The 26578-nt window shown below is 53.7% G+C and overlaps 1 protein-coding gene and 1 pseudogene across 2 annotated transcripts in view; both read left to right on the top strand.

The window, feature by feature from the left end:
- Positions 1-26578, top strand: part of Syn3 (synapsin III) — a 374313-nt gene that overhangs the window by 184507 nt on the left and 163228 nt on the right. The window lies entirely within an intron of this gene.
- On the top strand, positions 8772-9275 carry LOC143397198 (uncharacterized protein C16orf52 homolog B pseudogene; annotated as a pseudogene).

Below are 26578 nucleotides of genomic sequence, written 5' to 3'. Positions count from 1 at the left end.
CACTGTCCCTGCCACGTAGGAGCCATGAGGGTCCCCTCGCCCTGTAACCCAGCGCTGGCTGCCACCCCTCCCCCACCTTCCAGCCACAGAAGACACCGAGGACACTGTGGTCCTGAGTCTTCCCCCGCCTCTCAGGTGGGGCTCAAGCCCTGCCCACGTGAGTGCAGAGGCATCTGAGCGCCTGTGTCCCCCTGGGCCAAGCCAAACCTTGATGGCAGTGCTCAGGGCCACGCCTTGGGCATGTGCATAAAGCCAGCCTGCTCTGTTCCAGGACCCCCACCTTGAACAGGCCCCGGGCACGGCAGAGTGTCTGAGTACTGCGGAGAGGGGACAGGGACTGCGGATTAGCTACCCGTGTGACCACATTGCCACCACTCAGCAGCTCACCGCAGCACACACTGAGACCTCACGGTTCCTGTGCTGGGGGCTCTGGGCCCGGCTCGCCGGGGTCTCCTGGGGGCTAAAACCAAAGTGTCAGCCGGGGGCTGCCCGTTAGGGGGACCCCTGGGGAGGGACCCGTTTCCTGGCTCACGTGACGGACGGCGCCATTCGGTGGCTCAGTTCCCCCTGGCTGTGGCTGGAGCCCCTCCGTCCTCGCCGTGTGACCCTCTCCAGAGGCCGTTCACATAGCCACAGAGGCCGTTCACATAGCCACGTGCATCTGGCACCTCCGCTGTGACCGTCCATGGAAGGCATGTCACAAGGCCGGCCCACCCTCCAGGGGCGAGGCTGGAGCAAGGGTGAGAACACCAGGAGGGGGGGCGGGGGGCAGTGACTCACCCTCAACAGAGAGCCGCGGAGGGCACCTGGAAACTCAGCCAGGGAGAGGGACCTGACAGCACCCACCGCCTGGACTCAGCGCCTCTCGCCATTGGCTCCCTGTGCCCCCGTCTGAGTGCACAAGGTAGACACTATTATCACCCCCACTTTACAGGCAGGGAAACGGAGGCACGGGTAATTCGAGGAGCCTCCTGCAGTGACCCCGCCGTTGAGCGGTGCTGCTGGGATTTTGAAGGCAGGTGCTCTGGCTCCAGAGTTCGGCACGAGGACCAGCAGTCTTAGAAGGTGACGGTGACACTAGGGTGAAGTACCAGGGGACTCCACAGTCCACACACCACTCCCTCCTGCCTCCCCAGTTGAGGGCGTGGTCCTGTCGTTTCTCTTTCTCTCCTGTTTCTGCCCCAGGAGCTCCCAGGACAGGCAGCCAGGTCACAGAAACTTGGGGGCAGAAGCCGGGCCTCAGAGACCAGCAGGGACGCTCAGCAGGTGCAGAGAGGGAGCCGAGGACACAGCTTCCAGGATCAAGACTGGCCTCTGCTGCAAACTGAGGCCGGGTGCCAGCTTCTGTGGGTCCCCAGCTCCCCGGGGTACCCAGTGGGAAGGACAATTCTGGTCCCGCTGGTCTCTGGGGGTCCAGGGGGGGGCAGAGAGTCAGTGCACTCCCTCCTGATGGCCCCTGGGGCCGGGATCCAGCAAGCCCGGGGACGCCAGGCTCCGCTGTTAGAATTCCCTTTCCTTCTTACCACGGAATTTTCCTCCAGAAGAGGTTTAAATGGGGAAAGACCCCCCCCCCCAGAAGACAGGGAGGGGAGGATGCAAGAGGGCAGCTCCATGGCCAGGGGAGGGGACCCTTCCTGTTGCTGGTTCCTTCTGGTCAGAATGAAAACTGTTCTGCAAGAGAGTGAAAAGAAAGCCGGTCCTGCTAAGTGCTAACCCACACCCCCTCATCTGACCCTCACAGCAGCTCACTCTGGGGCTAATATCCTCACCTCCACTTGCAGGATGCAGGGAGAAGGGGCAGGAAGCCTCGCAGGTTGCCCGGGTCACGCGGCTGGTAAACGGGAGCCAGGATTCGGCCTGGGCCCGGTGACTCCAGTGCCCAGGCTCTTAGCCAGTAACTAACACAGTGACCCTCTGAGATCAAGGTGTGACCTCCCCTTGGTAGGGTACTTGGCGGATTACAGCCCTCTGTGGCATGGCTTCCAAGGGTGGAGATGGGGACAGAAATTTCCGGGGCCTCCGCCAGGAGCTCTCCACCAACACTCGGGTGGAAAATACCAAGCCCCGCGGGAGGCGGAGAGGAGACGGGCCAGCTCCATTCCACAGGCTCTGCTCCATCCTGAGCAGCAGTCATCCATGTCTGCAGGTCTCTCCTGGGGACAGGCTGCTGAACACCCATCCCCTGTCCCTGCTGGTCTCCCAGGGCCAGTTACAGCCCAGGAAATTAGAGCCCAGTTCAGCCAGGCTCAAACCAGCTGTGGTGCCCCACAGCTGACCGATGGCTTCTGCCTACTGTGTCACCAGGCATGAAGGCCAGGAGGGAACAGAGAGCTAGGCAGAGGCTTCAGGGGACTCGGTTTAGAGCGCAGCATGCTTGCGTCACACCTGGCAAGGCGTAGAGGTGACTGCAGTTCACACACGGCCTTGCTATAAGACGGAGCTCTTTGTCCCAGCTCCCTCCCTCTGCTATGATTTGCTTTGCGGCTCTAGTTATCCCATTGCAGAACGGAGGCATGAGTACTTACCATTGATGACACTGCAGGTCAAAGGAGGAATTGCAGACGACATCACAGTTGTAATATTTTCCTATTGTATTAGCTTTCCATTACTACGACAAAATCCCTGAGGCAATTAACCTTATAAAGAGAAAAGGTTGATTTAGCTCATGGTTCTGGAGATTCTCCACCAAGATTGGGCAGCCCCATTGCTTTGGGCTTCTAGTGAGGGCACTGGATGGCGATGGTGGAAAACACAGGGTGGAACAAATGGTTCACATCATGAATCAGGAAGCAGAGAGAAAAAAAAAGAGATGGGGGTCCCAAAATCCCCTTCATGGGCACACCCCAAAAGCGCTAAGAACCTCCCATGGGGCCCGACCAAGGGCCACAGCACCTCCCGATATTCCCACCTTGGGGACTGAGCCTTTAACACGTAGCCTTTGAGTGACAGTCGGTACTCAAACTACGGTACCCACTAATGCGTCTCTGGGACACGCGGTTTAACTCCAGGAAAGGCACAGCTCCAGAGTCCCTTGGACCCAGGTGTGACCTCAGCACTGCCACTAGCTGGCTCTGTCCCCTCCGAGCCAGGGTTCCTTCCTCTCCTGTGAAGCAGGAACGGTAACTCCTATGTTGGAACGTCACAGCGAACAGTCCAGGAGACTGTGCCTGAAACCTAACAGAGTGACTAGGAATGTTCCCATGGGGTCCCCCCAAGTCTGGCCGCCAGGGTCCTTGGCCATCATCATTCTCCCAGAGCAACCTCCTCGGACCTGGTCCTAGACAGAATCAGCTGTCGTAAACCAGCGCCAGGTGTCGGTCCCCATGGGGATCACACGCGGTTTTCATTTATTGGATGATTATTCAGTCCATGTCATCCTCGCCCACCTACCGCGTGGAGGCAGGAACTCTATCTATCCTGGGCCACCACGGTCCACCCAACATCTCTCACAAGCCGGGTGAGCACATAATAGGTGCTCAACAAATAGTTGCAGACAATTCTAATGAAACAAGAAGCGGTACCCCAAGGCCCGGGCGTATCCCTGTACAAACAAGTTCTTGTTGCTGACTGTGGATGTCCTGGACTTTGTGTTTTATTTTCTTTTTTTAAGAAATAAATTAAGGCGTGCTCGGGGTTGCCTTTAAGGTGATGTCACCTCTTTCCCTTGCTTGTCGGCAGGCACGCTGGGGTGGGGCCGTGGCTAAATGCAAGCCCTCGGGATGATCCTCCCCCGGCGTCGGCCCAGGAGAGTGACTCCCACAGGAATGTCAGCCATCCCTCCATCACTGGGTCCTGGTGGCCACACAAGGTTGAAAAATGTGGACTTACATCACAGGTCGCCTTGGCCTCTAGCCTCTGGTCTAGAAAACTGAAAATGCCGGTGATCTTGCCCGCCTCCGAGGGCGTAGGCATGGAGAAGCAGATGCTTCTGAGACCCGCGGGGAGGCCCGGACCTGTCTGCCTCCTGCCCGACCGGCCCTGCCTGAGAGATGCCGTTTATCAGACCGTGGACCCCGCTGCGTGTCCACCAGCCAGGCCTGGTGGGGTCAGCCATGGGCCTCTTGGTGTGGCCGCGGGCGGGCCTCTAGTCTAGCACCAGAGTTGCTACCTGGGCAATTATTTACCGCCTCGCAACAGCGTGGGCACAGCATGCGATGGTTTGGGTGGTTTATCCTCGTGCCCTTTTTATTTAGCGGTGAACTGTTTGGCACACTGTGTGGCAGAAACCAATTTAATGAGCAAGTGGAACCTACAAATTCTGGGATCTTATTGCTTAGAGTAACCCCAAGGCTGGCATTTAACAGGGAAAAACAAGTTCACTCCAAGACAGTGGAAGTAAGCGGGGAGAGTCAGCTACTACAGAAAAGGCTGCGAACCTGAACTCGCGAGCCGATCTGCGAGTCTCAGGAAGCCGGACTCTGGCGGTTCTGCGTCTCCCTGGGTCTCCTACTGGTCCCTGAGTTCCTTGGAAATACAGACTTGATTTCTTTAGGTCCCAGCACATGGCACCGTACATGACACAGGAGTTGGACGGACTCGGGGAGTGTGGGGTGCATGGGATGCTGACTAGTGGCACAGGCTTGTCCCTCGAGGGACACTCAGTACCCAAGCTATAGCTCCCACTAACCCTCTCCTGAGGAGGCAGCGTAGCTCGCAGGCGAAGCCCGGCTGGACAGCCCCACGGACCTGGGTCTGACTCCCACCAGCCACCGGCACCGTGGGCTCTTTCAAACTCGCTGGGTGGGATCCCTCCCAGTGCACTGGGGTCAGCACGGCTCTCTAACCAGGTCTCTGCGCGATGATGGGGAAATGAGGGCCGGGCTGGCCCAGGCCGGGAAATGAGATCTGAAGCGCTCCAGCGCCAGGTCCTCTTTCTCGGATCCTTCCACCACACAGGGCTGCCAGGTGCCTCAGGTCAACGGGGCGGGGGCGGGGGGGCGGGCTGAGACACCAACAGGCACAGCCAGGGCACGAAAGATGCTTAGGACAGAATCCCCCAGCTGCGTGCTCCTGGAGAGGTCACTCCATGTCCCAGCTGGCTCCTCTGTAGGATGAAGGAGTCGTGGCAGCTAAAGAGACTCCACGATTCAGAGAAGTAGTCGTCCAGGGCAGGCAGCGGGGACGGCGCTGGTGGGCTGGTGCCAGGCTGGAAAAAGCGTCACTGTGGCACCTGTCCTCGTGGCCACGTGGGTCACCATCAGGGTTCTGGGTGGTGGCATCTGTGAGGAATCCTCCTGGCTCCCTCTGGGGCCGCTTCACAGTTTGCTCCAGGTTTTCTACCATGTGCTTCTCATGTCCTCTGTCCCATCTGATCATCGCGGGATCCCAGACGAGGCCACTTAGTGGAGTAGAGAAGGAGGGCAGTAACCAACCGCTCGAGGCGGCGTGGCGCCCCCAGGAAGCCTGGCTCAAGGTGGCCCAGAGCAGGGACCTGGAGCCAGAGCCCCGCAGTCTCAGCCCATCTCTCCCAGGTGCCAGCTGGGTGACCTGAGGCAAGCCACATCACTCTTCTGGCTGCCGATTCCTAATCTGGGAAGCAGATGACAACAGTCTCTGCCTCTGCTGGGCTGTGGCTCAGGGCAGGTGACAGTGGCTTATCACCTCACAGGTTACCTTCAGGGTGCACTGAGATAATGGCTGTACTCCTTTCTGGGGGCGCCATAGCAACGTACGGCAAACTGGGTGGCTTAAAACAGCAGAAATGAGTTCTCTCGGGGTTCTGGAGGCCAGATGTTCAAAACCAAAGTGTCACCAGGGCCCCATGTCCCTGACACTTTCAGGGAAGGACCCTTCCTTACCTCTTCCAGCTCCTGACAGTTTATGAAAACCCTTTGTGCTCCTTGATTGGGGCCATTGCCCCCCTGATTGGGGGTCCCTCCTCCTTGACCCTGATCCCTACCTCTTTGCCCACCCGGCTCTCTGGGTGTAGGTGTGTGTCCCCGTTTCCTCTCTTAGGAGGACACCAGATCATTAAACGAAGCCCAGCCCTGATCCAGTGTGTCCTCATTTTAACTTGGTGACATCTGCGGCACCCAAATAAGTCCGCATTCAGGGATCTGGAGAGATGGGTCTTGAACTCATCTTTTTGGAGAGCCCCCATTCATTCCACAAGAAACGAATCATCTTCATGACTTCCCTTGACCTCAAGATAAATCAAAGCCCGTCCCTGGCCCTGATGTCCAGCTCCTTCCTCTCCCTCCTGGCCCAACTCCACCTGGTCCTCTTCTTCCCCGCCCTGGGGACCTGCAGCCTGGAGCATTTTGTTCCTGCCCAGACACCTCCTTCTCTCCTGGGCCTTGCTCTGCTCCTGCCACCCTGCTGCAGCAGCTCCACTGCAACCCTTGCTGCTTCTGATCCAGCTCACCTTGCAAGACTCACCACAGGCATCGGCCCTTCCAGTGGCCTTTCCCCACCCTCCCCTCCTCTTCCTCTTAGGTAGAAGCATCCCCTCACCCCCGCCCCTCTCTGGCCTCGGCCCAGTTCTACTGCAGCCCTAGGTCAAGAGCCTGTCTCCCTCACTTGAGCCCTCGAGAACAGACACCATGTCTTCCATGTCTTCAGTGACCAGGGTCAGGCACTCTGTAGATCACAGGTACACCTGGAGACTCGTGGACAAACAGGTGTGTTTCACTCGGTCTGCATGTTATTGACCAGAACTGAAAATCACTGCTGGCAATCAAAGCCAGGAAATTTCTCATAAAACCCAGGAATTGCAGATTGAGAAACTGATGGATCTGGTCACCCAGGGTCTTTGTTCCTATCTAGCAACTATTTGCTGAAGCTCAACAAATGCTGCCTCTTAGGCAGGGCACACACTCCCATCGGTATTGGCACACGACTGGGCCTGCTTGTTTGTGCACAATTTCTGGCTGCACTATACCAGCAGAGTTGAGTAGCCGTCCCAGAGACCGTGCAGTCCCAAATACTCACGACGTAGCTAGTATTAGTATCCTGTGGCTGCTGTAACAGCTACTACAGAAATGTAACTTAACATGAATTTGTTCACTCACAGTTGACTTGGGGACTGTTCAGATAAAAGGTGCTTCCATTAATGAGATGGGGGGGGGGCTGTGGGCCGGGCTGGAGAGGCTGGAGGTCAGGGGCTGGCTGATGACATATTAAGTGAGCAGCTCCTTACAGGCCTCCAAGGGAGGTGGGAAGAGCAGCCGGAGCTACATAAACTTGGGAACCATCAGCACATGGATGGTACTTAAAATCACGAGGCTGCGTGAGAGCACTCTGCGGGGAGCGTGGGTCGGGGAGGGCCGAGCCTGGGAGGCTCCTCTGTTTGGAGGTCAGGAGGTGAAGAACGATCCACAAAGGTGGTGGGGATCAGGCAATGGTGAGAATCAAGAGCAACATGGGGTCCCAGGAGCAAGATGGCGAAAGTGTTCTGGGGTGGGACGGTCATCCATGTGCAATGCAGCGGCTTGGCTAATAGAAGTGAGAGCTGGAATTTGGCCATGAGGAATCCCAGCATGGGGGCACTGATCACGGTGACAATGGGGTGCTGGGTGGGTTCGAGGGGGAACAGAAAAGAGGAAGCAGAGACCAGAAGTACAGGTCTATCCTGTAAAGTAGAATAGAAAAAATAACAAATGATAATTGATGGAGAATCTAGAACCAAGAAAGGGTTTTTAATGGGGACAGTACTATATCAGGTTTGAACGTAATGGATACGATCTAATAGTAAAGCACAGGTGACGCAGGGCAGAGAGAAGCTAGGGAGCTAATGTCCTAGAGTCCACAGAGTGCAAGGGACTCCCTGGGGGCAGTGCAGCCTTCCCCAGTGAGTGGCAGGTGGAGCCTATGGGGCTGGCTCCTAGAGGGTGGAGACATGGGCGGTGAGGGCTTCAGCAATTCTCTTCTGATTGCTTCTAGTGCGCTCTCAGGGACCTCTGAAGCCAAATCCTCATCACTGAGGATCGGAGGAGGATGACCTGAGAAGGAAAAGCTTTGCTAAATCATTAACTTCAAAAGTGGAGGAGGGAACGGCTGGCCAGGACGGTAGGATGTCAGGGCAGCCCGGGGCTCTGAGGTTAATGACGGCATTTGTATCCAGCATGTTCTGAGGTGTTACAGTCTTCTTACCTCTGCATTTGGGAAGACATTCAGAAGGAAGAGAGTCAAGTCTGTAGTAGAAAGATGTTTGATGTTTGTGGTAGAGCAGTTCTGAACACGTGTTTGGAGCGCCCGTGGAATGCACCACATGGCCGGGAGGCGGCCGATTCCATATATACACACGTGTGTGTGTGTGTGTGTGTGTGTGTGTGTGTGTGTGGTGTCCAGAGCTCAGGATAAAGGTGGCATCATCAGCAAACAGGTGGCAATTGAGCCTGAGAACGTAGGCGAGTTCTCTAAGGGGGGAAATACAGAGGAAGAAGACATTTGGATATAAACCGAGGAAATGTCCTCACTTTGGGGTTAGCAGGAGGGAAAGGATCCATCAGAGAAGGCAGAGAAAGGAGCTGAACATGAAGGTGAAGCATGTGGTTCCTGAAGCTTAGAAATGAGACGAGTCAAGAAAAAGGAATGTCAGGTCATTCAGGGAGGCCAAGAAGAAGGTCAAAGGCACTGAATTTGCCCAGAAGGAAGTGGGAGATGAGTCATCTCACAGCCCTTAGCAGAAAGGCAAAGAAAGGAAGTTTGAGCAAAAAGATAAAGGGAGGAGGGGGCGCGGGGACTCCGGCCCCGGGGGCGACCCATGGGGCAGGAGGCCTGAGGCCGCGGCCTGCCCGGGGCTCAGGGGGTGGGGAGAGCGGGGCGGGGAGATGGATAAACTGACCATCATCTCAGGATGTCTCTTTCTGGCCGCCGATATCTTCGGCATCGCCAGCATCGCCAACCCCGACTGGATCAACACCGGGGAGTCGGCGGGAGCACTCACTGTGGGGCTAGTGTGACAGTGTCAAACAGTCCATGGACGAGACCGGACCTGCATCCCTCCTCGGCTGCCCCCAGAGTGGGTCACCACACTGTTTCTTATCATCATGGGAATCATTTCATTGACTGTCACATGTGGTTTGCTGGTGGCTTCCCACTGGCGAAGAGAAGCTGCAAAATATGCTCGATGGATAGCATTCACTGGAATGATCCTTTTCTGTATGGCTGCCCTAATATTTCCAATAGGATTTTACATCAGTGAAGTCGGAGGTCAACCTTATAAATTACCCAACAACACAGTAGTTGGGTCATCATATGTGCTTTTTGTCTTATCAATTTTCTTTACAATAGTAGGACTTCTATTTGCTGGCAAAGTTTGTTTACCAGGCTGATGAATGTGTAAACTGCTTGACTTTATTATTTTTTATTTTATTTTATTTTTTTATTTTTATTTTTAGAGGGTGGGAGGACAAAGACAAGGCATCTGAGCAGTCCTCTCGTAGGAAAATGTTTAGGTGAAACTGATGCTGAAAAGGAAAAATGCTTTGATTTGTTCTCACTATGCACTTTGGATTAAAAAAAAAATGAGAGCCTTTCCATAACCAAATACAGACAATAATGACTAAATCTCCTGAGCATATTCAGGCAGTCAGTCTGCACTGTGATAGCAACCTAGTGAAGGAGAATGCTTTACACTGAAAAGCATGTGGCCCTTTGTGACTCTGTTGTTCTGTTTTTAACGTCTAATGATTCCTTTGAGGAAAAAAGTCTAAGTATTTATGAATCATGGTGGACCAGAGGGATGCAAAAGAAGTTCATGTGGGGCTGGCCTCACCTCCTAAGAAATTAGTGTTCACAACTTCCTTGTAATGGTGTGAGCCTTTGGCACCAGAACGGATTACCGTTGCATTACTGCACCAAGAAGCCAATAGATCAAAATGTGTTTGCTAAAATGTATGTAAAAATTCTGAAATTCCCTAATCTCTATGTACAAAAAGAAAAGGAAAAAAAATCAAAACACTAAGAGACATGTTGTTTGGGGTGGGTGGGTGGGTGGGTAAAAATCTCCCTTATATTTATATAAATATATATAATATATATATATATATATATATATATATATATATATATATTGCTGATGCAGTATACAGTGTGTGTGTGTGTGTGTGTGTGTGTGTAAATTTATATATGCACACATGCAAACAGTTCCTGGAAGAGAACTCTGAATGCTTTGCTAGCAAACACTGTGGTGTGAAAACCTAGAACTCACTCAATAGAAAAAAAAAAGCCATTTATCTGAAGGCTGCATAGTGGAGAGAGTCTTCAGTTTACCTCATTCTTTGTAGCAGCCCTTGATTTTAACCGGTTTTTGTAATAGGTACAAAGAATCCCATCCTTTCTAGGTGTAATTTTAAGTTAAGCTAAAAATTCTTTGTAGGTTAATTTATTTGTATATCATAGTAGTAGGTAAGATCATGTCAAACCTTATAATTTGGGGAATCTAACACCATTTAAATTATTGGAAATTGTTGACTATTGTATAGAGATTCTTTTTTCTATTGGCTTGGTATGTTACATTAATAATGCATTTTATATGTTCAAGCACACAACTTAACGTAAATACAAAGTTCACTAGCAAAAAAAAAAAAAGATAAAGGGAGTGAAAGACCAGGCACAAGAGAGCTACAGACAAGTCCCAGGAGCTCTGGAAAGAGAGAAAGGAGTGGCTGGAAGAGAAGTGATACTCTAAAGATGGAAGAAAATGTTCCTGAACTACGGAAAGATCTGAATCATCTGATCAAAGGAGTTCCCCAAGTCCTAAAATGATCAGTGAAAAAATAAATACAAAGGAAAAAAATCTAGTGATGATTCTGAGCTCTACTGTAAAGAGAAAATCTTTCTTTAGAGAAAGAGAGCTTACAGTCTACTCAACAAAAGAAAGAGGGGGAGACTATCACCAGATTACCCATGTGCAACAATGGAAGTTGAGAGACAGTGGAACAGAACAGGGTTCTCAGACTAATAAGAGAAATGTGTATGGTCCAGGATTCCCTCGCCCAGCCATGATGCCATTCATGTCAATGAGGTTACAAAATACCAGGACTCAAAGTATGTCATTGCTACCCTTTCTGAGGAAATTACTTAAGGATACACTCCAATCAAGTGAAAATTCAATAAAAATAAAATTTCAAAATGAAGGAAATGTAGAGATAAAACAAGAAAAGAGGTCACTCAGAGAATGAAATCAATACTGGACTTTATTTATAAAAGCAAAAGTCAAGCATACTACAGGCAGAAGTAAGATAGGCAGGGGTGCAAGGCACACAAACAGCGTATGTGGCATTCCTGACACACAGTAAGGATTAAATCAATGTGATGATTTTTGAGAATAGAATTCTTTCTATTCCTAAAGGCACAGGCTTTCGGCTATTTTTGTATTTGGGAGGGAAGGAGAGAGATAGAAATGATCACAAGGAGAAAGGGAAGGAGGAAAGGCAAAGAAAACAGTCTGCATTGGCTATCCATCTACCAGGACGGCACACATAAACACCTGCATTTTGGTATTGGCATATTAAATTCCGTAATCTGAAAGGGCATCCCAGTTGGTGCATGGGGAGCTGGGATCTCTGTGTGGTTACCCACTGTCCCTCAGCCAGAGGACACCCAGGAATGATTTCTTTTTGGAAAAAAAAGATGGATCCAAGCCCATTAGGGAGTCTTAGCCTGGGCATTTAGTGGGGAAGCATTGAGATGCTTAGTTTGTGCAAGTGCATAATGAACATGTATAAGTGTGTAAGTGCATAATGAATGTGGGAGAGCATTATAGAGACAGTGACAGGAACCTGCCCCAAACCACGTAACTTTAGGAAACAGCATTACCCGGGATGGAGTTGGCTGTGGGATGCATTGGGCATGACTTTCTGAGCCCCATAGGTTCAAAGCTCAGAAGGATCCCAGAGGATGTTTCATCTTCTCTGAGCACCAGGTTCCTCATCTGTAACAAAGGACCGCAATACCCACTGACAGAGCTTCTGCAAGTAACCCTTTTATTCAGTGGGCTCTGGTGGAAGGCTGCCACATGCCAGGCCTGGTCTTCAATGCTGGGGCCCTCTTGGTAAAGAAATCTTCCCGGGTTCTTCCTCCATTCTAGCTTCTCACCATTCAGACCATGGTGAGAAGCTGAGTGAGAATCTTGGGCACAGAGCCAGGCACAAGTCAAACCCAAAAGGTGCATAACAGATCTCCTCTTCCACCCCTCCCCTTCCTAAGTGGCTCTTCCAAAGGCTCCATATCCAGTCTTCCTCTCCATGGTGGGCTGAAGTCTGGCTCTGAATAGCGCCCCCAGCCTGCATACCACAAAGTACAACCAAGTATCTCAAGTACCCTTGAAAACTGAGCTCCCTCATCTGGGTGAGGAGCTGCAAGAGGAAGCTCAGAACTTGGGGCCCCCAGATCTACAGGACCAGCATCTCAAGCCCAGTGGGAAGGGTGCACCGTGGGTGTCTCGGATTGTCTCCTTAGCCCTCCCCGACATTCTTCCACCATAGGGTGGGACCTCTTTCTCAACACCCTCTCTTTGCATCTGTGCAAAGGGGTGCTCAGCTCCCAGCCGGGCTCCCCTCTCTCAGCCCCTCCCAGGCTCCTTCCCCCTTACCAGCCAGGCCTCAGCTCGCTCTCACGTGGCCTGCTCTCCCAGGACGCCTTCCAGCGTGTGCACACCCTCCTTGCCATGTGACCCCCCTCCACTGTCACCCTCTCACCCGGACCGGCCTGTCATTTTCTCATTATCGTCACCACCCCAGACCCAAACTTGTCCTCCTCTTTCCTGTTTCCAATTAAACTTTGTCCTATCAGGACTCCCAGGCCACATTGTTCTGCGGTTACCAGAGAGGAACATGACGGCATGCGGAGGAAATTCTCCCTGAGCAGCCTGGACGGCCGCAGCTCGGGAGGGAGGGGCGGGCGGCGAGGCCGGGGAGACCCCGGGGCGCAGCGGGCGAGGGGGCCTGCGGGGGGCTGCGGGGGCGGGGGCCCGCTGCATTTTCCTTCTGGTCTTGTGCTTTCTTTTCACAGCTGCTGCTCCTTGGAGACCCCAACATTCCAGTTCCCAGAACTAATTTTAGCTTCTTGGGACTGGCCCGTCCCCACTGACCCTCACCCTGCCCTCCCCTCTGCCCAGTGGCCCCTGCTCTCCAGCCCACACAGCCGCACTCATGCTCGCAGTGGGACTCTCGGAGGAGCATGACAACCCAGGGCAGCCCATGGCCATGGCCCCCCCCAGCTCCAAGACCCTCAGGAAGCAGGAAACTGAATGGGGGGGGTGACAAAGAGATGGGGGGACTTCCTGCCTCCCGAAGACAGGCGTGACGTTTATGGCATCAGTTAGTTGCTCAGGACCTTCCTGGAGCTTTTAAGAGAGGAAGCTTGAGAGAGGACAAACGGGCAGAAATGGGAACAGGACAGACAGACACCTGCCACGCTCCACCCACCCCAGTTCTCACCCCGCGCATGCGCCTGGGCCTGCGGGAGCTGCGGAGCGCAGGTTCTCGGGGTCTCAGCCTCAGGTAGAGAGGGCTGTGAGTTTTAGAGTGGAGGACCCGGAGGTCACCTTCTTCCTGGCTCTAATTCCATAGTGGGGAGACCAGGGCTCAGAGATGTGGCCTGACTGCTGCCGTTTGGGGTCCTAGTGGGTGACCACGTGGATCCAGAGAGAGCCAAGCCCAAGGTAGACCCTGCTGCCGTCCAGCCCAGGGCTTCCTGCCACGTCTGCCATCCGTGTGTTGGGACCTGGGCACTGATCCCCCCTGCACTTGGAGCCCTGGGTGGGGGCTGCGCCTCTCCCAAGCTGCCCTCTCAGCAGGACCTCGGGCTCTTTACCAAGGGACAACAGGCGGGCATTGAGCTTGGAGAAGGTAGTGGGCGCCTGCCACTGGGGACCCCATCCTGGGGTGGTGAGCAGGTACACAGAGGGAGAAATTCCCTTTCTGGGCTTGAACCTGGCCTCAGGAAGGTGGATTAACAACGGGGTCCTCTGCCCGCACTCTTGGGGGGCATTGAAACCCTCCCTGGCCATGGGCTGTGACTGCCTGGTCCGTCAAGTGCCCCACTGTCAGAGCATACTTCCACCCCGTTCTGTTCCCCTTCCTGGTCAGCTGCACCCCCTGTCTTGTCCTCAGTTCCGGATCCTGGGCTTTCTCACCTGGGGCAGTAACTAAAAGTTTCTAGAAATTCCCAATTGGCTTCAAGGGAACCTCTTAAGACTCCAGGTCACTCCAGATACTCTCTGGACATGCCACATCCCTAAAGCAGTGCTGCATGGCTAACAGCACACAGACTGCTTAGATTTGAGTCCCAGCTCGGCCTCAGTTTCCAGGTCTATCAAATGGGGATAAACCAAGCAGGGAATTGTGAAGATGAAATGAGTTCACGTGACATGTGCCAATGTAAAATTTTATCAAGGAGTACTCTTAAGATGAAAGCATTTCACAGGACCAATGTTATACTTTAAAAAAAAAAAAAGGATAAAACGAGTTTGTACAGTTCATACATTCAAAGAAGTGTCTGGAACATGGGAAGCTCAGTGTCACTTACTGTTGTTGTGGAATAATGTTCTATGCAGTTCCCAGTCCTTGTTCCAAAGGGTTCAGAATAATGACAATCTCCTATCTGACCGGGCTCTCATGCCCTTTCCTATGCACCCCTTCAACAGCCCCCTGAGACGGGGCCAATTTCCTCTCTTTACAGATGAGGAACCATCATCTGTAAAAGAGAACCCTCCAGCCAAGACGTGGAGATCCGGGGCATGTCCCCTACTTGTGACTGTCATGCAAGGGCTTCCCCCCAGCTTGCTCTGCCCATCAGCTCCTCCATTCCTGGTTCCAGATGCCAGGCTTCCCTGATCCTGGGGATCTCTCGATGCCCTAAGGGAAGTGACCCGTCACGGGTCACACAGCGTCATGCCGAAGCTGAAATAGAACTCAGGCCTCCTGAATTGATTTCCAGGATGGCACTATTTATACCACAGCCTTTTTTTTTTTTTTTTTTTTTTTATCGTATTGGTCCATTTCCAGATGCGTTGTAACAAAGAGAAAGACATTTTCTGTCTGTTATTCCCTCAGAATTAAAGGCCCCAAAGCCAGTGTGTGTGTTGCAAATAGGGACATACTGTAGCCTGGAGGAAGAGCCCATGGGCAGGGGCGAGAGGTCCCAGTGCCCACCCTCTGGGGGATATGGTGCAGTTCACTCAATTTCTCTTAGAGTTCAGACTGCTGGCCCGTTCCTTCCTCAGGAAGATGGTGCCCTTTGGAATCTGCAGATGGGGAGCCCAATGTTAAGACACCCACCCAAGCCCTTGCTGTGGGGAACCCCAGGCCAGGCTCCGGAAAGTCCTCACTGGGGCATCCCAAGTCCCTCACCAGCACCTCATGGCTGTCAGAGGTCCCCCCGCCCACCCCACCCTGACGATCTCCTGATGGGGTTATTTTAAGGAAAGTTCCACGGGGCGAAACCTCACAGGGCTACTGAGGCTTGAGGGTTCCGTTCTTCCTGCTTCCACTGGAGACTGGTTTTGAGGTTGTTTCGCTGAATCACTCAGCAAAAAGTAAATAAATAAATGGAGGAAGGAAACCTTGCTCAAAAGGAATTCTTTTTTAACCTCTCTCCAAAACAAAGCTGCTGTCATCACAGAAGAAATCTGTAAGATCTGACCTCTCAGGGCTATAATTCACTTTAGAGGTTCAGAGGCACCCCCACCCCAAGGACCTGCCCCACCCCTCTGAGAGATGCTCAGAACCGGCTGCCAAGCTCAGGGACAAGCTGGCCACATCCCAGGGCCTCTGGGTCCCTTGACCTTGCAGTTGTCCTCTTGCCTCCTTCCAGACTAGAAGGACCTGGAGGGCCCTGCCCTTGGGTCTGATGTCCTTTGAATTTGCTCGGCTTCCTTTGGGGCTCCCCACCCCTTCTTGTGACTTGTACACATGATTTCCACCAGCCACCCCTTGTGGCTTCCCCTTCATGAAAAGAGAATGACAGCTGGGTGCAGTGGCACAGGCCTGTCATCCCAGCAGCTCAGGAGACTGAGGCAGGAGGATCGTGAGTTCAAAGCCAGCCTCAGCAAAAGCGAGGCTCTAAGCAACTCAGTGAGACTCTGTCCCTAAATAAAATACAAAAAAGGACTGGGGGTGTGGCTCAGTGATTGAGTACCCCTGGATTCAACCCCCAGTACCAAAACAAAAAAAAAAGGAAAGAGAATGACCGGGAGCTCTTGGTAATCAACTCGACAGGCCCCTCGACTTGCTGATGTGGAATCTGCAGTCAGCAGAGCTGTGGTCCCACTGCGCGTGAGTCTCAGAGCCCGAGTGTGGGCTTGTGGCTGGGGGATGTGAGGGAGGCTGGCCCAGGAGCTCTGTCCCTTGGGTGCCCTAAGTGTACCTTCCCTGGATGCTGCTTGTCCCTCTGTGGAGGAAGGAAAGACCCCCTCATGCTCCCTGAGACCCTGGGCAAGTTAAGTCGCTCACAGTTCTATACCCTCATGGGTGGGATATGCCCAGCTCGTCCCGTGGGAGCACCAGATTGAATGGCCGGGTTTAGGGGAAAGTTCAGCTTCTTTCATGGTGGAGAGTGGTGCTCAGTAATGGATGCTTCTCTGTGAGCTGAATTGCAGGGTAGTGGGGATGATGAGGAGAACTCAGTTTAGCCTCAGTGAAGGAAGGTGGGGGGGCAGCTGGTGGGGGCGTGCAGGAAGCAGACCAGAGAGGGGAGGGCGAGAATCTCCCCTCACCACCAGCTCTGCCTACCCAGGACCCTCCAGATTAGCAGATCTCAGGAAGGACCCGCCTTTCCAAAAGGTCTAGAATTTCAGCCAGATGCTCACTTGAAAACACTGTTCTACTAACTCTTCCAGGATCCAGAATTTCCCCCTAGCTAGGTCCCAGCGGGATCTCGAGTCCCATCATCAACAGAGAGTTGCTGAACTGGCTCCACACGTTCTGAATTTCCATGCACGGGGTCTCCTTTAATCCCCTCCAGAGCACCTTGGTGTGACCACCCACTCACCATGAGGAAATCGAAGACACAGAAAATCATTTTATTGCTCAGAATTTGTTGAATACCCAGTGTGTTTTGGAAGTAGAGCAGTAATCAAGGTAACCTGGGCCCCACTCCAACTCGGACACCCTGTCCACTCCTGGGGACTGCTGCCTCTTCCATCTGGGCACCACAACCCAATGTGGGGCTTGAATAATTCAGAATGATATTAAGAGGTTGGGACTTAATTTTATGAGCGAACCTTACCAATGCCAGCTTTGGTTCTCCACAGGGGCACACCAGCCCTTGGGGAACACTGGGAAAGCTTGGAAATGCTGTTCTTGGCTATTATAGCAGCAGGCACTATGGCAGGCCTTGATTTGGATGTGGCTTGGGTGTTCCCCCAAGGTTCATGTGCTGGAAGCTTGGTCCCCTGGGTGGTGGCGTCGAGGTGGAAAGTTGAAGAGAAAGGGCCTGGTGAAAGGTGGCCAAGTCATTCCACCCTCAGAAGGGATTAATGTGGTTCTCAGGGGACCCTAGTTTGTTCCTGAAAAAACAAATTATAATAAAAAGAGCAAGCCTGGCCCCAAACCCTTCTTGCTTCCTATCTTGCCATGTGATCTCTGCCACTGGCCCATGCACGCACCTCGATGCCATCCGCCAAGCTCTGATACAGACAGAAGGCTCTCACCAGAGCTTCACAGATACTCTTGAATTTCCAGAACTGTGAGCTTATTAAAATAGACTTCTTTTCTTTATATATTACCCAGTCTCAAGGATTTTATTATAGCGACATAAAATGGACAAATACAGGGCATTTAGTGGAGACACAAGGAATGCACCCTGGTGAATGTGTAAAGCCAAGAGCTGTCCTGCCCCCCAGGGAACCTTGACTGGGCCACCGGACACCATACAGGAGGAAACTCATGGATGATTACCTGAGCCTAGAACATAACTGCATATTAAATTTAAATATAAAACATTCGGGCCTGGCATACTTTCAACTTGAATATTGAACTATTCAATATTGAACTCTCCCCACCCAAAATGCAACCACCAAGTAAGCTAAAAGAAGACTGTGATTTGTTTTGTTTGAAACATTACCACCAAGAGTTCTTGGTCGTTTTTAAGAATCACATCACTAATGGCAATCCCCTTCTGGCATTTGAGTAGCTAATGAAATGCTTCAGTCAGCCCAGGTTTGGAGCTGTAAAGTTCATGGCCATTCTGGGACCCGTGCAAGCATCAGGCCATTACATTATTATCCAGGGTAGTCGTGGGCAAGTAGTTATAAGTGGAAATACATGTTTTTTTATTATAAGTTAATTTTTTTCATTTTTATTATAAGTTGTTTCTATTTGATTTCTCCTCTGCATCACTGTAGGACACACTATTTTTGTGTGGATGAGGTTAACTATGTACTTTATTTGAACGTGGGACAAGGAACATTACATGACTCTTGTGAAGGGGCCTTGGGTGGGTGAGGTGGGGATGGGGCTAATGGCGACAGGCTTTTCTCGTCACTCCACGGAGGACAGAGAGTAGAAACTGTGTTTAGGAGACTTGGAGTCGATTTGGGGCGTGATTTCCTGGGTGAGAAAGCTGTTTGTATTTCGAGTAGATAAATGAATGCATGGAGCACGGGCTGCGTCGTCAAGAGATCCGAGTCTGAATCTTGGTTTGGCCAGTGGATGTTGAGATCAGGTAAAACCTCGCTGGCCTCGGGGTCTCCATTAAAAGGGGGGCCCCCGGGTCCAGAACGAGGTGACTTTATGGTGTAACGTTCCATGGCTGTAGGATCTGTCCTTGAGGAATCCCAAGATCCCTGCTGGAAGAGTCTGCGCAGTGAATGTGGAGACTGGGGAGTCGAATCCCCTGGTTGGAACGGGTCGTTTTATCTGAGCCTTGGTTTTAGCTTTGGTGAAATAGGCATTACAAGAGTCCTACCCCAGGGGGGATATGAGGTCTAACAAGATGTCATCTGCGAAAAGTGCAGGACTCTACGGTTCTCCGTACATGTCAGATGTTCATTTCCTTCCCCCCAAGTCCCTCACTTCCCCGACTTCCGAAGCCCAGTTCCAAGCCTCTGCCCCTCTGCTCTGCTCCCCCGTCTTGGATCCCAGGGCAGGGCTGGGAAAGGAAGGAACTCACACGCACTGAGTCTCCACCAGGTCCTTGCCCCGACGGCAGAGGTTAGGAATCCCCTCCTACGCTGGGGACTTTCCACCCCCCTCTCTGGGACAGCTGTGGGGCCCGTGGGGAGAAAAGTGAGTAAGACAGGAAGAATTTCTGGAGGCCCCTCTGGCCCTGGCCCAAGGCTCCACCCACCAAGAGAAGCGGAGGAGAGTGATCCTCAGCCTGGGAACTCTGCACAGGTCTTGGCTGAAGGTGGACGGAGACCCTTGCCTTCGCTCTTGGCCAGTGCTGGAGGAGCGAAGGCACCAAGGGATAAGACTGTCCATTGGAGAACTTGCCGGGATTCATAAAGTGATTGAGAGTGGGGAGAAGGGAAGCCAGGGAGAGGAGCCCAGAGAAGGCCCAGGCCTGGAGAGCCCGGCTCGCCTTGCCCAGGGACGGTGGACAAGAGGATGGTCCAGTTGACCCAGAGAGTGTTCTGGAATCCAGGACTGAGAACTAGTCAGGCGCTGGAGGGAGGAGACCCAGGCACTGGCCCTGGACAGTCCTTCCTGAAGTGCCCCCTGCAGGGCAGCTCTTCCCCAGGAAAGAGTCTAGAACAAGGAGACCTGAGCCAAAGGGCCCTGAGCCACTCTCCTGATGGACATTGGTGATTCGGACCAGAGGAGACTCCGTCTTGCCCAAAGGGACCCATGTTCCAGTGGAGATGACCACCAAGGAGGGAGCGAGAAACCCTGCCCATGGCTTCGAACCTGGGGAAGCTGGGAGGGGACGGGAAGGGACGCCTCTCCCAGTCAGAGGGGGGACTCTTCCAAGAGGAGGTGACTGTGATAAAGGCCCGGAAGGAAGAGGAAGAGGAGAAAGGAGGGAAGAAAGACGGACGGCCATGCAAGATGAGTACATGGTGGAGACCCACCGTGCCGCTTGGTGACCACTTAGTGATGCTGTTCTGTGACCGTGACGGTTGCTGAATGTAGATCTTTGATGTTCTCCTCACAAGCCGTCTCTGTGGGGCAGGTCTGAGGATCAGCTGCTGGGGGCAGTCACTTCACGGTGTGCACGTCAGAACGCCCCTCTGTACCCCTTAAACATTTCCACCTTTTTTTGGTCAATTGTGCCTCCAGAAAACTAGGGGAAGATTCTTTTAAAAAGTAAAACAAAAGACTCCGCCAGTTGGAGAAGAGAATAGAGGGCACTTTCAGGCCGAGGAAATAGTGGTAGGAGGACCCAGAAGTGGGGCAGGGGTGCCCTCATGGTCCAGGGGCTTCGAGAGTTTTCGAGAGAGGACAGGGATTGGCAGAAGGGCTTTGGAGCCAGACGCACCCGTGTTCAGAGCCCTGCTCTGCCACCGCCACCTGGGTGACAATCTCGCACTGGAACCTGAGAAGCCGCTGGGACGTGGCCGGGCAAATCTCACCCGTCCCGAGAGGCCAAGGCCTGGAACAACGGATGGCCCAGGGTGACCCCCTTCTGTTGGCAGAATGACACGATGTCAAGTGTCTGGTCCAGGGGCTCAAGAAAAACGATGCCCTTGACCCGTGGAGCCCAGAGACGGCTCCCCTGGTGAGGACCAAAGAGCAGGGGGCACCTTGGAGGCCAGAAACTGGAACTTCCTGGAAACTGGGGGGAGCAGGGGTTCCTGGTGGACCTAGGAAGCCCCCTATGGCCACACACAAGCCCCCATTGGGGAGTCTGTGGCCGAGGGCCCTTCCTGCGGTTGAGCAAGTCCTTCCTGTGACCCTCCCAGAGGAAGTGCCCTGCATGTCATTGTCACGGGGCGTTGGGGTCTTCAGGAGGCAGCTGTGGCCCCTCTGGAGACAGCCCGAGTCGGGAATGAAGAATGTGTGGAGGTGGCCAAAGGCCGACCGGGTAGGACTGTTCCCTGGGACTGAGAAGGAGCCCAGCCTGCCTGAGTGGGCCCCGTAGTCAGCATCCCGCAGGCCTGCGCGGACCCCTGACCGTTGGCCCCTCTGTGCCCCCTGACCTCTTGGCCCTGCCGGACTCTAGGGTTTGTTTTGCTGGAAGGAGGGGAGGGCTCGGGTGAGGTGGACGGGCGCCGTCACAGGGTGTCCTGCTCAGGGCCATGGTTTCTCTCCGTCCCCACTGGACCTCTCCAGCTAGGCTCGCTACCAGGAGGACGTCCAGGACGTTGGGCAGCCCCTGGCCCTTCCCTTGGCTTCAGTGGCCCTGAGGGAGGCCGGAGCTTTCCCCAGAGGGCTCCACTTCCCCTGATCTGTCCCGGGTTCCCCCACCCTCCTCCATTTCTCTGTCCCCCACCTGCCCTTGGCCAGAGAGTCCAGCTGCCCACTTGTGCTCCCGCAGCACCACGCAGGGCTCGCCTCTGCCGGCACTTCAGCCGGACCCTGTGGCCATCTCTGTCCAGAGCCTCTCCTGGACACTGAGGTTGGCCTAGGAAACCAGGGCTCCGAGGCAGGAGGCGCTATCAGCAGAGGCCAGGTCGCTTGCTTATCTATGAAGTAGGGGGCTGTGGGGACCAGAGGGGTCTCAGAAGGGACAGGCGGAGGGCGGGCACCTGGCAAGTGCTGAGTAATAGGGCAGCTCGCAGTGGTGTCCGGGGCAGCAGAGGTGCTGACGGGTTTTGTGGTTTAATGACAGAGAGAGAGAGAAGAAAGAAAAATGTAGGGGAGGAGGCTGGGGACACAGGAGCTGGGAGTGAGAAGGGGGGCTAGTGAGGAAGAGGAGGAGGGTATATTCAGTCTTGAGGCGGTCACCGGGAAACTGCAGCCTCAGGGTGGTTGGGAATCATAATGCACACTCATTCAACCAACGAGTGTATGAAAATATTCTGTTTATTGAGCACCTACTGAATTTCACGCACTGTTCTAGGAGTGGGGGACACAGCAGTGAATAAATCTCGTTCTCAGAGAGGTTGTCATCTCGCAGGGAAGAAGCAGGCAACCCGTGAACAAGCCAGAGAATATGTTGTATGCGTTGATTTCCTTCCGGGGAAGATTATTTGTGCTTTAAAACAGGAATATACGGGAAGCACTCAGGCTGTGCCTGGCGGGCACATAGAAAGTGCTCAATAAATGCTTCTGATTATTTTAATTCTAGCCTCCTCAGTCTGGGTGTAAGCGTCGCTTGGGGCCAACCTGGAGCAGGATGTTTCCATTGTTGAAGCATTTTAGTCCTTGCAAACTCTTCCCAGGCCACTCTGGGAGGGCTCGTCACGTGGACTCTCAGAATTTGTCCACTTGGAAAAAAAAAAAAAAGGCAACATTTCTGACTCTTCAGCTCTGACTCAAAGTGGTATATTTCACTGTTTCCAACACCGTCTGTCACAGACACCAGAAATCTCCCACAGGCCAGCTCTGCCAGGCACCCACGCAGGCCCATGTGCTGACCCACAATGGCTTGCCCCACCCCTCCCGTGGGCACCTGCACTCCCCAGTCCCAGGGGGACATTGGAGAGGCACCTCTTGTCCCCCATCCCTTTAAAAAAGACCCAGACCTCACCTGGAACTCTGCATTGAACCCTCAGGGACCATGTGGGGCGTGCAGAGTGGCCTCCTGCCAGGCCCTGCCGTCCTCCACCCCACTGCAGCCTCTCCTGTTGAGGTCCAGTGGCCTCCAACGAGGCTGCTCAGTCTTATCTCATTTGACCCACGGCGGAGCCCTTGATCCTCCTCGGAGCACCCCTCCACTCAGACCCAGGGCCATGCACTCACCCCAGAGCCCCCCTCTGTCTCCTGAGCTCCTTGTGAATCCTCTGGCCGCCTCCTCCCATGGGCTGGGGCCTGGAGGCAGGGCTCCAGCTCTTCTCTCCTCTGCCTGCACCTCTCCTTCACCCCCAGGTTGATGTCACCCAGTATCAGGATGAGGAGCGGAACTCCAGCCGCGGGCAGCCGAGGCGGCTGGGTGGCTGCCCTGGAGGTCTCTAAGGTGTCCAAGTCCACGTGTCCCAAACCAAGCTCCTGATCTGGTTCCAACAAAATTGCTTCCCCCAAGCCCTCCCCATCCACATTAGCTTAGGCCACTGCCCCTGAGACCGACATTCCTCAGCTCACCAGCCTTCCCCACCCCCAACCTAGTCCATCCACCAGCCCTCAACGTCTCTCCAGAACCCAGCGCGCACCGTCACAGTCGCCTTCTGACTGCTTCTGCTCTTCCTGTCCTTGTCCACTCTTGGTTGCTCCTCCCATCCCTGGATCCCACATCTGCGGACTCATGAGGGTCAGAAGTATGTGGGTGTAGGGGGGGAATTACATCTATATTGAACATGTACCAGATCTTTCTGGCCGTTATTCCCTAGGCAATATCAGCTGGGACACTATTTACACTGCATTCATATTGTCTTGGGTATTCTAAGTCACCCAGAGGTGACTGAAAGTCTGCGGAAGGATGTGCCTAGGTCGTATGGAAATCCTTCATTATTTATGAAAGAGACCTGAGCGTCTGCAGACGTGGGTACCTGTGGGAGGTCCTGGAGACCATCTCCCGTGGGTACCAAGGGGCCATTGTGTTCTCAGCAGAGCACAGTGACACTAAAAATGTAGGTCCACCCTTCCAACTGCCCCAAATTGTCCAGTGACTGCCCTCTTTCCATAGAGTCCAAGACCACATCCCTGCCAGGTCCTACAAGGGGCTGCGTAATCTCTACCTCCTGTTATTTCCACACCACTCAACAGAGCCCAGGGGCCACATGCTGCAGTCTGAGCACAACAGGTGTGCTCCAATTGCAGGGCCATTGTCCGTGCTGTCCCCTACCTGCAGTAATATTCCCCCCGGGTACTCATGTGGCTCTGTCCCTCACCTAGTTCCAGTTCCTACTTAAATGGAGCCCCCACCACCACACTGTTTCAACTGGAGCCCGTCCCACCCGAGAGCACTCGCAATCCCCTTCTCTGCCTCTGTCCCTGCAGCACACAGCCAGCTGGCATGCTCTGCCGTGACATTTCTGCAAGTCTATGTCCCAGCTCCACCGTGTCCCCAGCACCTAGAACAGGCTTGGCATGTAGTAGGTGTTTTACAGAATGAATCTGTGAAGGATACTGACCCCAACCCCCAGCTGCCTCCAACCCTCCTCATGACCTTGAACTCCACTACTGTCATGGAGAAAGTCCTCAGATTCTCACTCAAATAGACCCCCACTTAGCCCTGACGGTGGCCCTCCAGCTGGTCTGGCATCCTCAGTGGTCCCTGGACCGCTCTCCTCGCCCCTCTCTCCAACCCCGAGTCAAACCCTAGCAGGCTGCTGTTCATCGTTGGCCAGAGATGGCGGGGTTGGGGGTCGGGCCTACAGGAGGCAGAGCCGGGGTCCTCAGATGAAGCTGGAGACTGAATGTTTGTGTTCCCCGATTTACATACTGAAAGACCCACAAGGTGCTGGTATTAGCAGGTGGGCTCTCTGGGGAGCAGTCAGGTCTTGAGGCCTGCCCTCGGAGGATCAGTGCCCTCCTAAATCAGACCCCAGAGAGATCCCCGGCTGGGCCTGCCAGGGGAGGACACTGAATCTGCAAGCACCTTGACCTAGAATTTTCCAGCCTCCAAAACTGTGAGAAATAAAGGTCTGCTGTTTACAGACCACCCAATCTACAGCCATTTCTTCCTGAACTAATATGGAGGACGTGCCCTAGTGCAAGAGATCTGGGCGGGGGCAGCTGTTTGGCTGGGGGAGTGGGGGGTACAGAATGTCACGGGGGTTTCAGTAAACTCTGGTGCAGGGGACGCAGGAGTGTCACCAGAACAGACCTTGGGTCGTTTACGGAGCTGAACTGTGCCATGGCAGGGCTCGGGAAGGCTGAGGGAAGCAGAGGCCACCGGTGCTGTGAGAGGTGTCTGGGGCCGAGACCAGAGGCTGCTAATGTTCCATCCAAGTCCACCCTGGGCCATCCAGGGCTGGCTCCATCCTGCGGCGGGACAAGGCTGGCCCACCTGCCCGAGCTCCTCTGTCCCTAGATGGGCACTGTGTGAACAGCTCCAGCTGAGTCCCTTCCACATGTCAGCATGATTATCCACATGGCCTCTGTCTCTTCCACAACGATAGGAAGCCCAAGGACCTGGACGTGGTACCCCAGGAACAAGCCCAGGGCCTGAGTGAATGGACACACCTGCTCCTAGGAAAGGAAGAGGGAAGCCAAGTTGATGACCATCCATCCGACGCCCACTTGTTCTTCTTTTTATAATTCCCCGAAGACATTGTTGCCAGCCTTAATTTATTGATGTGAAATCTGAAACGCAGATTGCTGTCCACACAGTTATACAACTTAGAGCTGGAGGGACCAGCCTTTGAAACCAGATCTGTCTGAAACCAGAGTCCTCAGTCTGCTCCTCCTTGAACCATTTTCTTTGGGCAGTTCCCGCCGTGTGAATGCAGCCAGCCCAGCTTTGCTGTGCACGGACCTGGAAGGAGCCCCAGGAATCTGTGGACAGGGAAGACCCAGGACAGGGCACCTCCACGTCTCCGCAAACAGAGCCAGCAACACGCCTGTGCACTGGCCAGGGCTCGTGGCCTCCCCGTGGGCCCTGGAGGCTGCTTACTGCTTGACTCCTGATTTTAGGCAGAGAATGAAATCCTCAAAATGGTGGGTGGTTGAGGGCTCAGCCTCTGGAATTTCCATTCCTGGGTTTAAATCTAGACTGTTCACTGGCTGTATGACCTTCAGAGTGTCTTTCCTTCTGAGCTTCACCTTCCTCCTCTGTAAAATGGGATTCATAACGGAACCTGTCATAGATCAGATTAAATGAGATAGTGCTGACAAGTACCCGGAGGATCAATAGCAGCTCCAGTCACACTGAGGGTTCAAGGAGGTGGGTCAAGAAAGTCTGCACAATCCCTTAAGCCGCCACTGACCGCAGAAAACAATCCGAGTCTCACAGACCCCCATTTCGCACCTTTTTCTTGGTCTTGGAAGAACACAGACTTGAAGTCCAAAGATCCAAGTCCGGCCGTGTGACCTCTCTCTAGGTCTCTGTCCTGGTCGTCTGAGAAAGAAAGTGGTTATATTTGGACCTGCCCCACTCCGCCCTTGGGATTCGTCAAGGCTCAAATGCAACCGTGTATGTGGCAATATTATGTAAAACACAAAACGCCTCAGACACGTGAGCTCTTGTGTGACACTTGCTCCCTTTCTGGTCCCCCACCCCACTCTGGCTCTCCCCAGCCAGCCAGTCTCCCTCCCACCCCATTTTTTTTTTTTTGGCCTCGGCTGCCCTGGAATCTCACTTGGCTCCCAGAAAGGATTCAGAGTTCAGCACAAATTGTCCGAAGGTTGCTTCCAAAGCCTCCAGCGGCTCGGCCCTTCCCGCTCCAGCCCACAGCATCCCTGGAGCGTCTGCTATGTCCCTGGCCCTGGACACTGAGGACCCCGGGGTGAGCAAGACAGGCTGTGCCCTCAGGGTCGAATCACGGAACAGTCACGGTCACAAGTCCAGGTACCACGTCCAGGGCCCCCGCTTCCTGGAGGAGGCGACGTTGGAAGAGAGCCTGATCCTCACGGGGTCGTGTCTGATCGGAAGCTTCCCCACGGCTTCTCGTCATCCCGACACCCGGGACTTGGCCACGCTGAAGTTC

The sequence above is a fragment of the Callospermophilus lateralis genome, chromosome 4 (genome assembly GCF_048772815.1).
Source record: "Callospermophilus lateralis isolate mCalLat2 chromosome 4, mCalLat2.hap1, whole genome shotgun sequence".
In the NCBI taxonomy this organism is placed as follows: Eukaryota; Metazoa; Chordata; class Mammalia; order Rodentia; family Sciuridae; genus Callospermophilus; species Callospermophilus lateralis.
The sequence above is the reverse complement of the archived record's forward strand: the minus strand, read 5'-3'. Positions and strand labels throughout refer to the sequence as shown.